This window comes from Pseudophryne corroboree, chromosome 6 (assembly GCF_028390025.1).
Source record: "Pseudophryne corroboree isolate aPseCor3 chromosome 6, aPseCor3.hap2, whole genome shotgun sequence".
In the NCBI taxonomy this organism is placed as follows: domain Eukaryota; kingdom Metazoa; phylum Chordata; class Amphibia; order Anura; family Myobatrachidae; genus Pseudophryne; species Pseudophryne corroboree.
In genome coordinates, this window is record NC_086449.1 from 250,791,785 (window position 1) to 250,808,737 (window position 16,953).

Below are 16,953 nucleotides of genomic sequence, written 5' to 3' on the forward strand. Positions count from 1 at the left end.
GGCTGAATGGAACTGTTACTGGTGACTGGAGGAGCTCTGTCACGTGAGATGACAGACTATCCAGTGTCAGGGCTCCCCCAAGCTGCGTCCTCTGATAGGTGCTGGCAGCTGCCAACATAGTGCTGAGTGACGCGCTATGGAGGGGGGGAGGAGCGGAACCACATGCGTGCAATCGGCCCCACAGTGCGGTTGGCCTCCCGGGAACCTTCCCAATAACCTCTTAGGCCAATCCGTCCCTAACCGTAGCGCAGTGTAATAGTATAACCAGTGCTTAAAGTGGTCCTAGAGAGGTGGTGGAACTCACCCCCCTCCCCACGGCGCCCATGTAATAAAGGTATTGTGCGCGCGGCAATAAGGGGGTGTGGTCTCAAAAAGAAAGGGGCGTGGTCACACAATAGTAATAATGCCCACATTAGTAGCACCCAAGTGTAAATTTTGAAGTGGGGGTATGGAAAAGTGAAGGTTGTAATTATGTGCGCGCCGATGGCATGCGCGCTCCTGAAAAGGGGGCATGGCCACGCAAAAGGGGGTGTGCCCTTCAGTGTAGTTTACCACACCATATACCCCTTATACACCACAATAACAGGACCCCTTTCACATTATAGCACACAGTATGAGCCGAAATTCACATTATACCACACAGTATGAGCCGAGATTCACATTACACAACACTGTATGAGCCAAATTCACATTACACCACACAGTATAAGCCGAAATTCACATTATAGCACACGGTATGAGCCGAATGTCACAACTGAGGGCCTGAGCTGACGGGAGGCAGCCTCAGTTGTAGGGGCTGAGATGTACCGGAACCTGGGAGGTTGTATCAGACCCCTGGACATGTAAGTAACATGAATAATAACTGCCCGAAGGCGTGACCACGACAACTTGGATAAAAGTCAATGATGTTTATTATGACAACTCCGCAACACAGCAGCAGTAAAAGAAAACATAAAAGTCAGCAAAGAATAAATACAGTTCCTGGGTACTACAGGGTGGCAGGAGCCACAGGGCACTGGTAGTGTGAGATAGTTCTTATAATCTTCTAGATGGAAAGTCCTTACCAGGCCCGACTGTAGCAATGGAGATAACCCAGGATTGTACCAGCTGGTGTTCCAGGAAAAGCTGGGTTGCTGAAGATAAAACGGCTGCTGTGGATACTGGCTGGAACCAGACTGTTGTTAGCACGGAGTGGATACTGGCTGGAACCAGTTAAATAATAAATGAAGCTTGAGAGCGATGCAATATGAATGAAAATGTAGAATTTGAGAGCGGAGAAATAATAATACCGGTGGAGAGTGGTAAAGTGTAGAAAGGACACCGGCCCTTTAAGAGAAGCTGTACTCTGCTGGAAGCTGGGCTGGAAGCAGGTAATGTTGTAGCTGGAAACAGAAGAATCCACAATGGATCGGAGAGTCAGGCTACACCGCAGGTGGAATGCTGGTGCGGGTCTCTATGGTGGAAGTCTTGAGACAGGAGCTGGAACCTGGAAGACAATCACAGGAGAGAGACAAACAGGAACTAGGTTTGACAACCAAAGCACTGACGCCTTCCTTGCTCAGGCACAGTGTATTTATACCTGCAGCAAGGAAGGGATTGGCTAGGCAATTATGCAGATTAACAATACTGACAACAGATTGGAGTAAATGATCAGCTGACAGAATCCAAGATGGCTGCGCCCATGCAGACACTTGGAGGGAAGTTTGGTTTGTAATCCATGTGGTAATGAAAACAGCAATGGCGGCGCCGGCCACTGGAGACAGGAGGTGCCAGGCTGACAGATGCACATCCAACCACGCGGACACAGCGGAGGCCGCGGCTGAAGTAATCGCCACTCAGACACTCTGCATGCAGAAGTTCAGGGACGGCGGCGGAGGCCGCGGGAGACGCCATGCCAGGTGTAATATGGCGTTTACTGTGACAGTGTCCCAGAGTGACAGGAGAGGATACAGGAATGTACACATCAGGATAACAGATGGGATCCGGTCCTGGAGCGCTGAGCCAGCCTTAGGAGGCATCTGATGGGTAAGAAATGGCGTCCAGATACCCGGATCGTGACAGCACCCCCCCCCTTTAGGAGTGGCCCCAGGACACTTCTTTGGCTTTTGAGGAAACTTGGAATGGAATCTCCGGACCAAGGCAGGAGCATGGACATCAGAAGCATTGGTCCATGAACGTTCCTCAGGGCCATAACCCTTCCAGTCAATAAGATATTGTAGTTGACCATAACGGTGACGTGAGTCCAGGATCTTGGCTACTTCATACTCAACGCCTCGTTGAGTTTGGACTTTCGGAGTTGGAGGAAGTGAGGAATGAAACCGATTCAAGATCAGCGGTTTCAACAGGGAAACATGGAATGTCCTGGGTATTTTCAAGAAGGGAGGCAACTGAAGTCTGTAAGCAACAGGATTGATGACTTGTTCAATCTTGAAAGGACCGATATAGTGAGGTGCAAACTTCATACTGGGAACTCTTAACCTCAAATTCATCGAGGATAACCATACCCGATCACCCACCTTGAGAGCAGGAACTGCTCGACGCTTCATATCCGCAAACTTCTTGTACCTGAACGATGCCTTGAGCAGAGCAGATCGTACGCTCTTCCAGATATTGGCAAACTGATGCAAGGTGATATCCACTGCGGGAACAGAAGTTGCTGGAAGCGGTTGGAACTCAGGGACTTTAGGGTGGAATCCAAAGTTAGTGAAGTATGGTGTTGAAGCAGATGAAGAATGATACTGGTTGTTATGACAGAACTCGGCCCAGGGAAGTAATTGAACCCAGTCATCTTGAGAGGAGGACACATAGATGCGGAGGAAGGCCTCCAAGTCCTGATTCACCCTCTCGGTTTGACCATTGGTCTGAGGATGGTAAGCCGTAGAAAACTTTAGCTTGACTTGGAGGACTTGACATAAACTTCGCCAGAATTTGGCTGTGAATTGAACTCCTCGATCTGAGATAATTTCTTCAGGAAGACCGTGGAGTCGGAAGATCTCTTGTATGAATACTTGAGCCAACTTGGAAGCTGACGGAAGACCGGTGAGAGGAATGAAGTGTGCCATCTTGGTGAACCGGTCAACTACCACCCAGATGGTATTGAACTTGTTGCACATGGGTAAATCTGTAATAAAATCCATCGACAAATGGGTCCAAGGTCGACGGGGAACAGATAGTGGAACCAGTTGCCCCGCAGGCGACTGGCGGGATACCTTATGTTGAGCACACTTTGGGCAAGATGCAATAAACTCCAAGACGTCCTTTTTCAGAGTTGGCCACCAATAGGACCTAGAGATAAACTCCAGGGTTTTTTGGATACCTGTATGTCCGGCAAAACGGGAAGCATGGGCCCAATGCATGAGCTTCTTCCTAAGCATCGGTTTCACAAAACTTTTCCCTGATGGGGGCGTAGAGTCCATCCCTACCGTGGAGAATGCCAACGGATTTATAATAGGATGCTTGTCTGAAGACTCTGACTCATTTTCTTGGTCCCATGAGCGGGAAAGGGCATCGGCCTTTGCGATTCTAAGAGCCCGGACAGAACTGGAGTTTAAAATCGAACCTGGAAAAGAAAAGTGCCCATCTGGCCTGACGAGGGTTGAGACATTGTGCTCCTTTCAGATATAAAAGGTTCTTGTGGTCTGTAAGTATGGTGATTGAATGAGAAGCTCCCTCCAACAGATACCTCCACTCTTCTAGAGCGAGCTTGATGGCTAGCAACTCCTGGTCGCCAATGGCATAGTTGCGCTCAGCTGGAGAGAACTTCCGGGAGAAGAAACTGCAAGGGTGTAAATGGCCATCTTTAGCCCTCTGAGATAACACCGCTCCTACTCCAACGGAGGAGGCATCCACCTCTAAGATGAAAGGAGAGTCGATGTCAGGCTGTTTCAGAACAGGCGCAGAGATGAACCTTTGTTTTAAAAGATGAAATGCTTGCATGGCTTCTTCAGACCACTTGGACGGGTTAGCACCCTTCTTAGTGAAAGCAGTAATAGGCGCCACAATGGTGGAAAAGTCTCGTATAAACTTTCGGTAATAGTTGGCGAACCCTAAGAACCTCTGGACCCCTTTGAGGGTTAAGGGTACCGGCCAATTTTGGATTGCTTGTAGTTTCTCAGGATCCATCTCTAGTCCGGAACCGGACACAATGTACCCTAGAAACGGAATGGACTTGACTTCAAAGACGCATTTCTCTAATTTGCAATAGAGATGATTGACACGGAGACGGGACAGAACCTCTTTAACCCAAAAACGATGTTCCTCTAAATCGTTGGCAAAAATGAGGATATCGTCTAGATAGACCACGACATGACGGTATAGAATGTCTCTGAAGATCTCATTGACAAAATGCTGGAAGACAGCTGGAGCATTGCTCAATCCGAAGGGCATGACGAGGTACTCATAATGTCCGTCACGGGTGTTAAAGGCGGTCTTCCACTCGTCACCCTCACGGATCCGGATGAGATTGTATGCACCTCTCAAGTCCAGCTTTGTAAAGATGGTAGCTCCGCTAACTCTGTCAAAGAGCTCAGTAATCAGGGGTAAAGGATAACGGTTCTTGATGGTAATGTCGTTCAAACCTCCGTAGTCGATGCACGGCCGCAGACCACCATCTTTCTTTTTTACAAAAAGAAGCCTGCGCCGGCTGGGGAAGAAGAAGGTCGAATGAACCCCTTTGCTAGGTTCTCTTTAATGTATTCCTCCATAGAATGCGTCTCAGGCAGAGACAACGGATAAGTTCGGCCTCGAGGTGGAACCTTCCCTGGAACGAGATCAATCGGGCAGTCCCATTCTCTATGAGGAGGAAGGATATCAGCAGAAGCTTTACTGAACACATCCGTGAAATCTTGATATGGAGGAGGTGGAACATCAGATGACCTGGTGGAGGAAGAACAGACAGGCAATACTTTAAACAAACATGTCTCAGCACAGGAGGAACCCCATGCCAGGATTTGCGTAGTCGTCCAATCAATTGTAGGATTGTGAAGACGGAGCCATGGAAGGCCCAGGACCACAGGATGTGTGGCTCTTGGAATCACTAAAAAAGAAATAAGTTCGGAATGAAGAACTCCCACTCTCAGACGAACTGGTAGAGTCCTTAAAGAAATAACTGCATCAAAAATTTTGCTGCCATCCACGGCAGTTAAAGAAATGGACGAAGGAAGTCTCTCGGTGGGTAGGGACCACCGTTTAACATAGGCTTCGGTAATAAAGTTCCCAGCTGATCCGGAATCAAGGAGGGCAATGACGTTCCGATAGCGTTGAGCAACTTGAAGCGAGACTGGGAGATTACAATCTTGAGGAGATGGAGAGGAGATCATTACTCCTAGCCGGCCCTCTCCTTGGCGAGCTAGGATTTGGAGTTTCCCGGACGTTTGGGACAGGCATTAATGGTGTGAGACGGAGCTGCACAATAAAGACAGAGAGACTCGGAGAGACGTCTTCGGCGCTCAGCAGGAGTTAAACGGGAACGGCCAATTTGCATGGGCTCATCTTCAGTTGGTGACAGTTGGCGAGGAGGAGGAGCAGAAGATTTTGGAGCAGATGATCTTCCACGCTCAGTTGCTCTCTCTCTGAAACGTAAATCAACTTTCGTGCAGAGTGAGATTAGCTCATCTAACTTAGAGGGTAAGTCTCTGGTAGCTAACTCATCTTTAATACGCTCAGATAAGCCATGCCAGAATGCAGCATACAGGGCCTCGTCGTTCCATGCCAGTTCGGATGCCAGGATCTGGAACTGAATCAGATATTGTCCTACAGTACGTGACCCCTGGCGTAAACGGAGAATCTCGGATGAAGCTGAGGTTACCCGGCCTGGCTCGTCGAAGATGCGCCTGAATGTTGACACGAAGGCAGTGTAGGAAGATAGCAGGGTGTTGGACCTCTCCCATAACGGTGATGCCCAATCAAGGGCTGAGCCACTGAGAAGAGAAATAATGTAGGCAATTTTTGTACGGTCACTTGGAAAATTGCCAGGTTGTAGCTCAAACTGAATCTCACACTGGTTGAGAAATCCCCTGCAGAATCTTGGAGATCCGTCAAATTTTGCTGGCGTTGGAAGATGAAGACGTGGAGCAGAAATGGGTAAGGTGGGTGGGGTTATAGCTGGAGTCACTGTGGTTGACACACCAGACGCGCCTGATCCACGGAGAGTTGTCTGAATCCCATCCAGCCGAGTAGAGAAATCCTGGAGACAGCGGATGATGTGGCCCTGTGCAGCCTCCTGATGTTCTTGTCGGGCTGCCAGTTCTTGCATCGGCCTGGCCGCTTGATCCTGGTCTCCGGCTGGATTCATTAGGTCAGTGCTTACTGTCACAACTGAGGGCCTGAGCTGACGGGAGGCAGCCTCAGTTGTAGGGGCTGAGATGTACCGGAACCTGGGAGGTTGTATCAGACCCCTGGACATGTAAGTAACATGAATAATAACTGCCCGAAGGCGTGACCACGACAACTTGGATAAAAGTCAATGATGTTTATTATGACAACTCCGCAACACAGCAGCAGTAAAAGAAAACATAAAAGTCAGCAAAGAATAAATACAGTTCCTGGGTACTACAGGGTGGCAGGAGCCACAGGGCACTGGTAGTGTGAGATAGTTCTTATAATCTTCTAGATGGAAAGTCCTTACCAGGCCCGACTGTAGCAATGGAGATAACCCAGGATTGTACCAGCTGGTGTTCCAGGAAAAGCTGGGTTGCTGAAGATAAAACGGCTGCTGTGGATACTGGCTGGAACCAGACTGTTGTTAGCACTGAGTGGATACTGGCTGGAACCAGTTAAATAATAAATGAAGCTTGAGAGCGATGCAATATGAATGAAAATGTAGAATTTGAGAGCGGAGAAATAATAATACCGGTGGAGAGTGGTAAAGTGTAGAAAGGACACCGGCCCTTTAAGAGAAGCTGTACTCTGCTGGAAGCTGGGCTGGAAGCAGGTAATGTTGTAGCTGGAAACAGAAGAATCCACAATGGATCGGAGAGTCAGGCTACACCGCAGGTGGAATGCTGGTGCGGGTCTCTATGGTGGAAGTCTTGAGACAGGAGCTGGAACCTGGAAGACAATCACAGGAGAGAGACAAACAGGAACTAGGTTTGACAACCAAAGCACTGACGCCTTCCTTGCTCAGGCACAGTGTATTTATACCTGCAGCAAGGAAGGGATTGGCTAGGCAATTATGCAGATTAACAATACTGACAACAGATTGGAGTAAATGATCAGCTGACAGAATCCAAGATGGCTGCGCCCATGCAGACACTTGGAGGGAAGTTTGGTTTGTAATCCATGTGGTAATGAAAACAGCAATGGCGGCGCCGGCCACTGGAGACAGGAGGCGCCAGGCTGACAGATGCACATCCAACCACGCGGACACAGCGGAGGCCGCGGCTGACGTAATCGCCACTCAGACACTCTGCATGCAGAAGTTCAGGGACGGCGGCGGAGGCCGCGGGAGACGCCATGCCAGGTGTAATATGGCGTTTACTGTGACAGTGTCCCAGAGTGACAGGAGAGGATACAGGAATGTACACATCAGGATAACAGATGGGATCCGGTCCTGGAGCGCTGAGCCAGCCTTAGGAGGCATCTGATGGGTAAGAAATGGCGTCCAGATACCCGGATCGTGACACCGAAATTCACATTACAGCACATGGTATGAGCCGAAATTCACATTATAGCACACATTATGAGCCGAAATTCACATTATAGCACACGGTATGCACCGAAATTCACATTATAGCACATGGTATGAGCCGCCATTCACATTATAGCATACAGAATGAGCCGAAATTCACATTATAGAGTGACTGAGTGACAGGGAGAGTGACAGCAGGGACATGGAAAATGACAGCAGGGACATGCAAAGTGACAGCAGGGACATGGAGAGTGACAGCAGGGGCATACAGTAGGCACTAGAGAGAGAGAAAGGCAGCAGGGTAAGATTACATGTTTAGCAGCGGCGGTGGTCTGCGGTGCTGTGGATGAGTAGGCTGTGGTAGGCGTGGAGTGGAGAAGGCTGTGGGCCTCGGAGATAGTGCGGAGGAGGAGGCTGTGGGCATGCAGAGGTCCAAGGGCGGGGCGGCAGAGGAGGCTGAGGGCGGCTGCAGTGGATCGGGAACCAGGCTGGCTTTATTATCCCTGCCGCCGCATCGAGCTCCTGTAACCACGGTGCTAATATTTCAAAACTGCTGCGGACCGGCAGCCAATCAGCGACAGATTTGAACTAGTAGTGCCGCAGTCACAGGAGCGCGATGCGGCGGCAGGGATTATAAAGCCAGCCTGGTCCCAGATCCGCTGCAGCTGGGAGTCTGGAACCAGGGCTCCCAGTGCGGCGGCGATGGTAGGGGCGGAGCGACGGAGGGCGGACCAGGAGCTCAGCTTCTTTGTCAGCCCATACAGTAATGCCCACAGCAGTAGCACCCCTTATACTATGCCCACAGTAGTAGTGCGCCTTATGCAATACCCGCAATAGTAGTGCCCCTTATGCAATACCCGCAATAGTAGTGCCCCTTATGTCCCCAAGAGTGGTGCCCCTTATGAAGTGTCCCCTTTACAATGCCCTCATTAGCAGTGCACCCCATCAGTAATGCCCTTAATGGTAATGCCCCTGTGTAGTATTGCCCCCAGTAGTAATGTTGCCTGTAGTAATGCCCCCAGTCGTTTAGCCCCCTCTAGTTTAGCCCCAGTAGTCATGCCCCCACTGGTAATGCCCCTGCAGTTATGACCCCAGTAGTTTACTCCCCCCCCCTTTAGTTTAGCCTCCCAGTGGTAATGGCCCCAGTAGTTTTGCCCCATGTAGTTTAGTCCCGTTAGTAATGCACCCAGTAGTTTGCCCCAGCCCCCCTGTAGTTTGCCCCCTTGTAGTAATGCCCCCAGTAGTAAAGCCCCCCAGTAGTTTGCCCCTTTGTAGTTTGTCCCCAGTATTAAAGCCCCCCAGTAGTTTGCCCCTCTGTAGTTTGCCCCAGTAGTAAAGCCCCCAGTAGTTTGCCTCTGTAGTATAGCCCCCCAGTAGTAAAGCCCCCAGTAGTTTGCCTCTGTAGTATAGCCCCCCAGTCGTTTGCCCCTCTGTAGTATAGCCCCCCAGTAGTTTGCCCCTCTGTAGTATAGCCCCCCAGTAGTTTGCCCCTCTGTAGTATAGCCCCCCAGTAGTATGCCCCTCTGTAGTATAGCCCCCCAGTAGTTTGCCCCTCTGTAGTATAGCCCCCTAGTAGTTTGCCCCTCTGTAGTATAGCCCCCCAGTAGTTTGCCCCTCTGTAGTATAGCCCCCCCAGTAGTTTGCCCCTCTGTAGTATAGCCCCCCAGTAGTTTGGCCCCTCTGTAGTATAGCCCCCCAGTAGTTTGCCCCCAGTAGTATAGCCCCCCAGTAGTTTGCCCCCAGTAGTATAGACCCCCCAATAACAGCGCCGCTAGTAGTGCACATATGGGAGGGGGGGGGGAGAGAGAGGCACCATACTTACCAAGCCCCGCCGCAGTCCTCTCTTGGCGCCCGCTCCTCGGCACTATGGGAGAGGCGTCATGACGTCTCTCCCATAGCGCGTACTGACAGAGCCGGAGGCAGGAGCTCAGTACTGCGCTCCTGCCTCCGGCTGCCGCTGTGCGGGGAGAGCCGGGCACCGCTGATAACAGCGGCCGCCCGGCATCTCCCTGCAGCGTCGGGACATCGGGTTAGGTGAGCCAGGGGAGGTGGAACTTATAGCTTAGCCCCAGTAGTCATGCCCCCCCTGGTAATGCCCCTGCAGTTATGACCCCAGTAATTTACTCCCCCCCCCCCACTTTAGTTTAGCCTCCCAGTGGTAATGGCCCCAGTAGTTTTGCCCCATGTAGTTTAGCCCCGTTAGTAATGCCCCCAGTAGTTTGCCCCAGCCCCCCTGTAGTTTGCCCCCTTGTAGTAATGCCCCCAGTAGTAAAGCCCCCCAGTAGTTTGCCCCTTTGTAGTTTGTCCCCAGTATTAAAGCCCCCCAGTAGTTTGCCCCTCTGTAGTTTGCCCCAGTAGTAAAGCCCCCAGTAGTTTGCCTCTGTAGTATAGCCCCCCAGTAGTTTGCCCCAGTAGTAAAGCCCCCAGTAGTTTGCCTCTGTAGTATAGCCCCCCAGTCGTTTGCCCCTCTGTAGTATAGCCCCCCAGTAGTTTGCCCCTCTGTAGTATAGCCCCCCAGTAGTTTGCCCCTCTGTAGTATAGCCCCCCAGTAGTTTGCCCCTCTGTAGTATAGCCCCCCAGTAGTTTGCCCCTCTGCAGTATAGCCCCCCAGTAGTTTGCCCCTCTGTAGTATAGCCCCCCAGTAGATTGCCCCTCTGTAGTATAGCCCCCCAGTAGTTTGCCCCTCTGTAGTATAGCCCCCCAGTAGTTTGGCCCCTCTGTAGTATAGCCCCCCAGTAGTTTGCCCCCAGTAGTATAGCCCTCCAGTAGTTTGCCCCCAGTAGTATAGACCCCCCAATAACAGCGCCGCTAGTAGTGCACATATGGGAGGGGGGGGGAGAGAGGCACCATACTTACCAAGCCCCGCTCCCGCCGCAGTCCTCTCTTGGCGCCCGCTCCTCGGCACTATGGGAGAGGCGTCATGACGTCTCTCCCATAGCGCGTACTGACAGAGCCGGAGGCAGGAGCTCAGTACAGAGCTCCTGCCTCCGGCTGCCGCTGTGCGAGGAGAGCCGGGCGCCGCTGATAACAGCGGCCGCCCGGCATCTCCCTGCAGCGCCGGGACATCGGGTTAGGTGAGCCGGGGGAGGCGGAACTGCGTTCCGTCTCCAAGTGGAACTGACGGAACGCAGTTCCGCCCCGTTCCGGCTCACTTTAACCCCTTAGTATAACTGTGCCTCTGCTGTGTCCCTAGTACAGTGTAATAGTATAACTGTGCCTCTGCTGTGGCCATAGTGCGGTGTAATAGTATAACTGTGCCTCTGCTGTGGCCATAGTGCAGGGTAATAGTATAACTGTGCCTCTGCTGTGGCCCTAGTACAGTGTAATAGTATAACTGTGCCTCTGCTGTGGCCCTAGTACAGTGTAATAGTATAACTGTGCCTCTGCTGTGGCCCTAGTACAGTGTAATAATATAACTGTGCCTCTGCTGTGGCCATAGTGCGGTGTAATAGTATAACTGTGCCTCTGCTGTGGCCCTAGTACAGTGTAATAGTATAACTGTGCCTCTGCTGTGGCCCTAGTACAGTGTAATAATATAACTGTGCCTCTGCTGTGGCCATAGTGCAGTGTAATAGTATAACTGTGCCTCTGCTGTGGCCATAGTGCAGTGTAATAGTATAACTGTGCCTCTGCTGTGGCCATAGTGCAGGGTAATAGTATAACTGTGCCTCTGCTGTGGCCATAGTGCAGGGTAATAGTATAACTGTGCCTCTGCTGTGGCCCTAGTACAGTGTAATAGTATAACTGTGCCTCTGCTGTGGCCCTAGTACAGTGTAATAGTATAACTGTGCCTCTGCTGTGGCCCTAGTACAGTGTAATAGTATAACTGTGCCTCTGCTGTGGCCATAGTGCGGTGTAATAGTATAACTGTGCCTCTGCTGTGGCCATAGTGCAGGGTAATAGTATAACTGTGCCTCTGCTGTGGCCCTAGTACAGTGTAATAGTATAACTGTGCCTCTGCTGTGGCCCTAGTACAGTGTAATAGTATAACTGTGCCTCTGCTGTGGCCATAGTGCAGTGTAATAGTATAACTGTGCCTCTGCTGTGGCCATAGTGCAGTGTAATAGTATAACTGTGCCTCTGCTGTGGCCCTAGTACAGTGTAATAGTATAACTGTGCCTCTGCTGTGGCCCTAGTACAGTGTAATAGTATAACTGTGCCTCTGCTGTGGCCCTAGTACAGTGTAATAGTATAACTGTGCCTCTGCTGTGGCCATAGTGCGGTGTAATAGTATAACTGTGCCTCTGCTGTGGCCCTAGTAGAGTGTAATAGTATAACTGTGCCTCTGCTGTGGCCCTAGTACAGTGTAATAGTATAACTGTGCCTCTGCTGTGGCCCTAGTACAGTGTAATAGTATAACTGTGCCTCTGCTGTGGCCCTAGTACAGTGTAATAGTATAACTGTGCCTCTGCTGTGGCCCTAGTACTGTGTAATAGTATAACTGTGCCTCTGCTGTGGCCCTAGTACAGTGTAATAGTATAACTGTGCCTCTGCTGTGGCCATAGTAGAGTGTAATAGTATAACTGTGCCTCTGCTGTGGCCATAGTGCAGTGTAATAGTATAACTGTGCCTCTGCTGTGGCCCTAGTACAGTGTAATAGTATAACTGTGCCTCTGCTGTGGCCCTAGTACAGTGTAATAGTATAACTGTGCCTCTGCTGTGGCCATAGTGCAGTGTAATAGTATAACTGTGCCTCTGCTGTGGCCATAGTGCAGTGTAATAGTATAACTGTGCCTCTGCTGTGGCCATAGTGCAGTGTAATAGTATAACTGTGCCTCTGCTGTGGCCATAGTGCAGTGTAATAGTATAACTGTGCCTCTGCTGTGGCCATAGTGCAGTGTAATAGTATAACTGTGCCTCTGCTGTGGCCATAGTGCAGTGTAATAGTATAACTGTGCCTCTGCTGTGGCCATAGTGCAGTGTAATAGTATAACTGTGCCTCTGCTGTGACCATTGGGGCTAATTCAGACCTGATTGCTGCTGTGCATTTTCGCACAGCAGGGATCAGGTCTGAACTGTGCATGCGACGGTGGTGCAGTGCACCGGCGCATGCCAGACAGCCGATGGCTGTCTCAGCCCTGCGATCGCCTCTGCCTGATTGACAGGTAAAGGCGTTCGTTGGGCGGGAGGGGGCGGGTCTGCTTCATTTGCCCACCATTTTAGGAGCACGGTCCGGGCAACGCAGGTGTGCCCGGACCGTGCGGGGGGCAGGCCGCGGCGGCTGCGTGACATCACATGCAGCCACTGCGACCCTCAAAGCGACGGGCAGCTCCCTGCCAGCACGCAGGAGCTGCGCTGGTAGGAAGCTACTCTTCAACTACAAAAGCATCGCCGTCACTTTTGTACTTGTGCGACGGGGCAGGGGCAGACATGCGGGGCGGACTAGCCCTGTGCTGGGCGTCCTCCCGCATGTTAGGGAAGCTGATCGTAGATGTGCTAAATTTGGCATATCTATGATCAGGTCTGAATTAGGCCCATAGTGCAGTGTAATAGTACAACTGTGCCTCTGCTGTGACCATAGTGCGGTGTAATAGTATAACTACACCTCTGCTGTGGCCATAGCGTAATGGAATAGTATAACTGTGCCTCTGTTGTGACCATAGGGGGTCATTCCGAGTTGTTCGCTCGCTAGCAGATTTTAGCAGCATTGCACACGCTAGGCCGCCGCCCTCTGGGAGTGTATCTTAGCTTAGCAGAATTGCGAATGAAAGATTAGCAGAATTGCGAATAAAAAATACTTAGCAGTTTCTGAGTAGCTCGAGACTTACTCCTACACTGCGATCAGCTCAGCCCGTTTCGTTCCTGGTTTGACGTCACAAACACGCCCTGCGTTCGGCCAGCCACTCCCCTGTTTCTCCAGACACTCCCTCGTTTTATTCTGGCACTCCTGCGTTTTACCGCACACTCCCAGAAAACGGTCAGTTTCCGCCCAGAAACACCCACTTCCTGTCAATCACACTCCGATCACTTCAACGATGAAAATTCTTCGTTCGGACGTGAGTAAATCTACTAAGTTTTGTGCTAAAATACTTAGCGCATGCGCACTGCGTACCATGCGCACGCGCATTTTTGCCTTAATCGGTCCGTTGCGAAAATCGTCAACGAGCGAACAACTCGGAATGACCCCCATAGTGCGGTGTAATAGTATAACTACACCTCTGCTGTGGCCATAGCGTAATGGAATAGTATAACTGTGCCTCTGTTGTGGCCATAGGGGGTCATTCAGATCTGATCGCTGCTGTGCGTTTTTGCACAGCGGGCGCTCAGATACTAACTGCGCATGCGTATGCACCGCAATGCACATGCATGTCAGCCATCAACAACGGGCATCGCTGGTCAGCGACGGGATGGTGCAAAAAATCAGTTTGCACGGGCGTTCGCAGTGTGATTGACAGGAGGAGGCCATTCGTGGGTGGTAACTGACCGTTTACTGGAAGTGTCCGGAAAAACTCAGGCATTCCCAAGCGTTTTCAGGGAGCGTGTTTGACGTCAGCTCCGGTCCCGATCAGCCTGATGTGATCGCACTGTAGGAGTAAGTCCTGGGCTGCGCAGAGACTGAAGAAAGTGGATTTTAGCAGCTCGGCATACACATGCGATCGCACACTTGCACTGCGAATTTACACTCCCCCTGGAGGCGGCTACTATCTGAATGCAGGAGAGCAAAATTAGCAGCCCAGCGATCAGGTCTGAATGACCCCCATAGTGCAGTGTAATAGTATAACTGTGCCTCTGCTGTCACCATAGTGTAGTGTAACAAAACAAAAAAATAGAAGGTATTAGGGGAGAGGGCAGTGGGTGTTGATGAGAATATTTTTCTGTCCAGCCCACAGTGCTGACCTTCGACCGAAATCTTGCGGAAACTTGGCACCCTTAGCTGTTTTCCATGACAAATTTCCAAGAAGTATATTAAAAATACACTGCAAAAATAGGGTCTGGCAAACAGAATTAGTGATAAGGTAATGAGGGGATTCGGAGACACCAGCACTAGTGGGGTAAACAGAAAGGACATGAATAACCACTATCAGAGGCAGATTATATGCTAGTTCTGTATGGATTCAGATTCAGGTATAATGTATTTTATAAAACTTGTAAAGTAACGTCTTCACTTTCAGAGCACAGAGAACAGATAATTTTTGACTGTTCCTTGATAGTGACACAGAGAACAATGTATCATTGTATCAGTGACATAACCCTGATGCTGTATATTAGGGCAATTTAACAGTGATCCAATTTCTGAGTGTGGCTACATACAGTAAGCAGATTTATAGCAAGCTGTTCATCCTATAAATCTGATGGATGTATTAATTAACATCATGTGCAGCCACATCTGGGTAATAGGCAGCAGTATATTGTAACAGATTGATGGAAACACTGCCTAGGAATAGATCATCATGTAATCTCTGTATCTCTCCTCTATCATGCATTAAAATGAGCACACACTGAATAAACCAGAAGTGTAACTAGACTAATGAACAGGGCCGGCAGAAACCTTGGGGCCCGGTACACTGATATCTCTGCAGGCCTCCCCCTCTTGCCCCCTGACCCACACATCCGACGCACACTCCAGCCAGCACCGATCATTACACACAGCTAATGTCTGACCTGTGACAGTGTGACACCTCTCAGGGGCGCAGTGTGACACACTGACGCACCCTTCCCCAGCAGCCGCAGTCTGCACCTCAAACAACTGCTTTGTGCATCATACCCAGAGGTGTAGCTAGGCGCCATGGTGCCTGGAGCAAGGGTATGTTTTGGTGCCCTCATCACATTACTGAATTGGGTGAATGTTACATTTGAAAATAAAAAATATTTAAAAATCTTAAATTGGTGACAGGGCTGGTTCTAGACTTTGTGGAGCTCAGAGTGAGGGCGGGATGTACTAAGGGAAAACTGCGGTAAAACCCCGTTTTCGGAGGTTTTACCGCATTTTCAAATGTACTATGACCCCACCGCCGTTTTTTCGCTACCCAGGGTATGGCGATACCTTATAGAATCCTATGGGCTTATTATCGCCAGGCCGCCGCAACCCGCCGCATCCGCCGCCCCTGCCGCATACGCCAACCCCCCTCCTCCCCAGCATACCTTCCTCCAGGCATCCCTGGTCCTGGAAGGTAATCTCCTCCTCCCCCTAGCAACGCAGCCGAAGGTCCTTCTGGCTGCAGGGGTGGAGGAGGAGGCGCCGGAGACAGCCTGCTGCCTTGTTCCCAGCAGTTGAGGAGAGGGAGAGCCCATGGAGGTGACGGAGACTCCCCGCACACCACCTTACAGGTATCGCGGGGGGCCTCCATCATCGCATTGCGATGTTGATCGCATATGTTAGTACCTGTCATAGAGATGTGCGGCTGGCACTTTTCGTGTTTTGTGTTTTGGTTTTGGTTCTAATTCCATTTTTGTGTTTTGGTTTTGGCTTGGTTTTGCCAAAACCACCCTTTCGTGTTTTGGTTTTGGGTCTGGATGATTTTGGGGGAAAAACATAAAAACAGCTAAAATCACAGAATTTGGGGGTAATTTTGCTCCTACGGTATTATTAACCTCAATAACATTCATTTCCACTCATTTCCAGTCTATTCTGAACACCTCACACCTCACAATATTGTTTTTAGGCCTAAAAGTTGCACCGAGGTGTCTGTATGACTAAGCTAAGCGACACAAGTGTGCGGCACAAACACCTGGCCCATCTAGGAGTGGCACTGCAGTTGCAGACAAGATGGCACTATTCAAAAACTAGTCCCCAAACAGCACATGATGCAAAGAAGAAAAAGCGACGCAATGAGGTAGCTGTATGACTGTTCTAAGCGACACAAGTGTGCGGCACAAACACTTGGGCCATCTAGGAGTGGCACTGCAGTGGCAGACAGGATGGTAGATTTAAAAAATAGGCACCAAACAGCACATGATGCAAAGAAGAAAAAGAGGTGCAATGAGGTAGCTGGATGGCCAAGCTAAGCGACACAAGTGGCCGACACAAACACCTGGCCCATCTAGGAGTGGCACTGCAGTTACAGACAGAATGGCACTAAAAATAACTAGTCCCCAAACAGCACATGATGCAAAGAAGAAAAAGAGGTGCAAGATAGACTTGTCCTTGGGCCCTCCCACCCGCCCTTATATTGTATAAACAGGACATACACACTTTAACAAACCCATAATTTCAGTTACATTGTCTGCCATACAACTGTGGCTGAAATGACTGGTTTGTTTGGGACCCCACCAAAAAAGAAGCAATCAATCTCTCCTTGCACAAACTGGCTCTACAGATGCAAGATGTCCACCTCATCATCATCCTCCGATTCCTCACCCCTTTCACAGTGTAAATCCTCCTCACT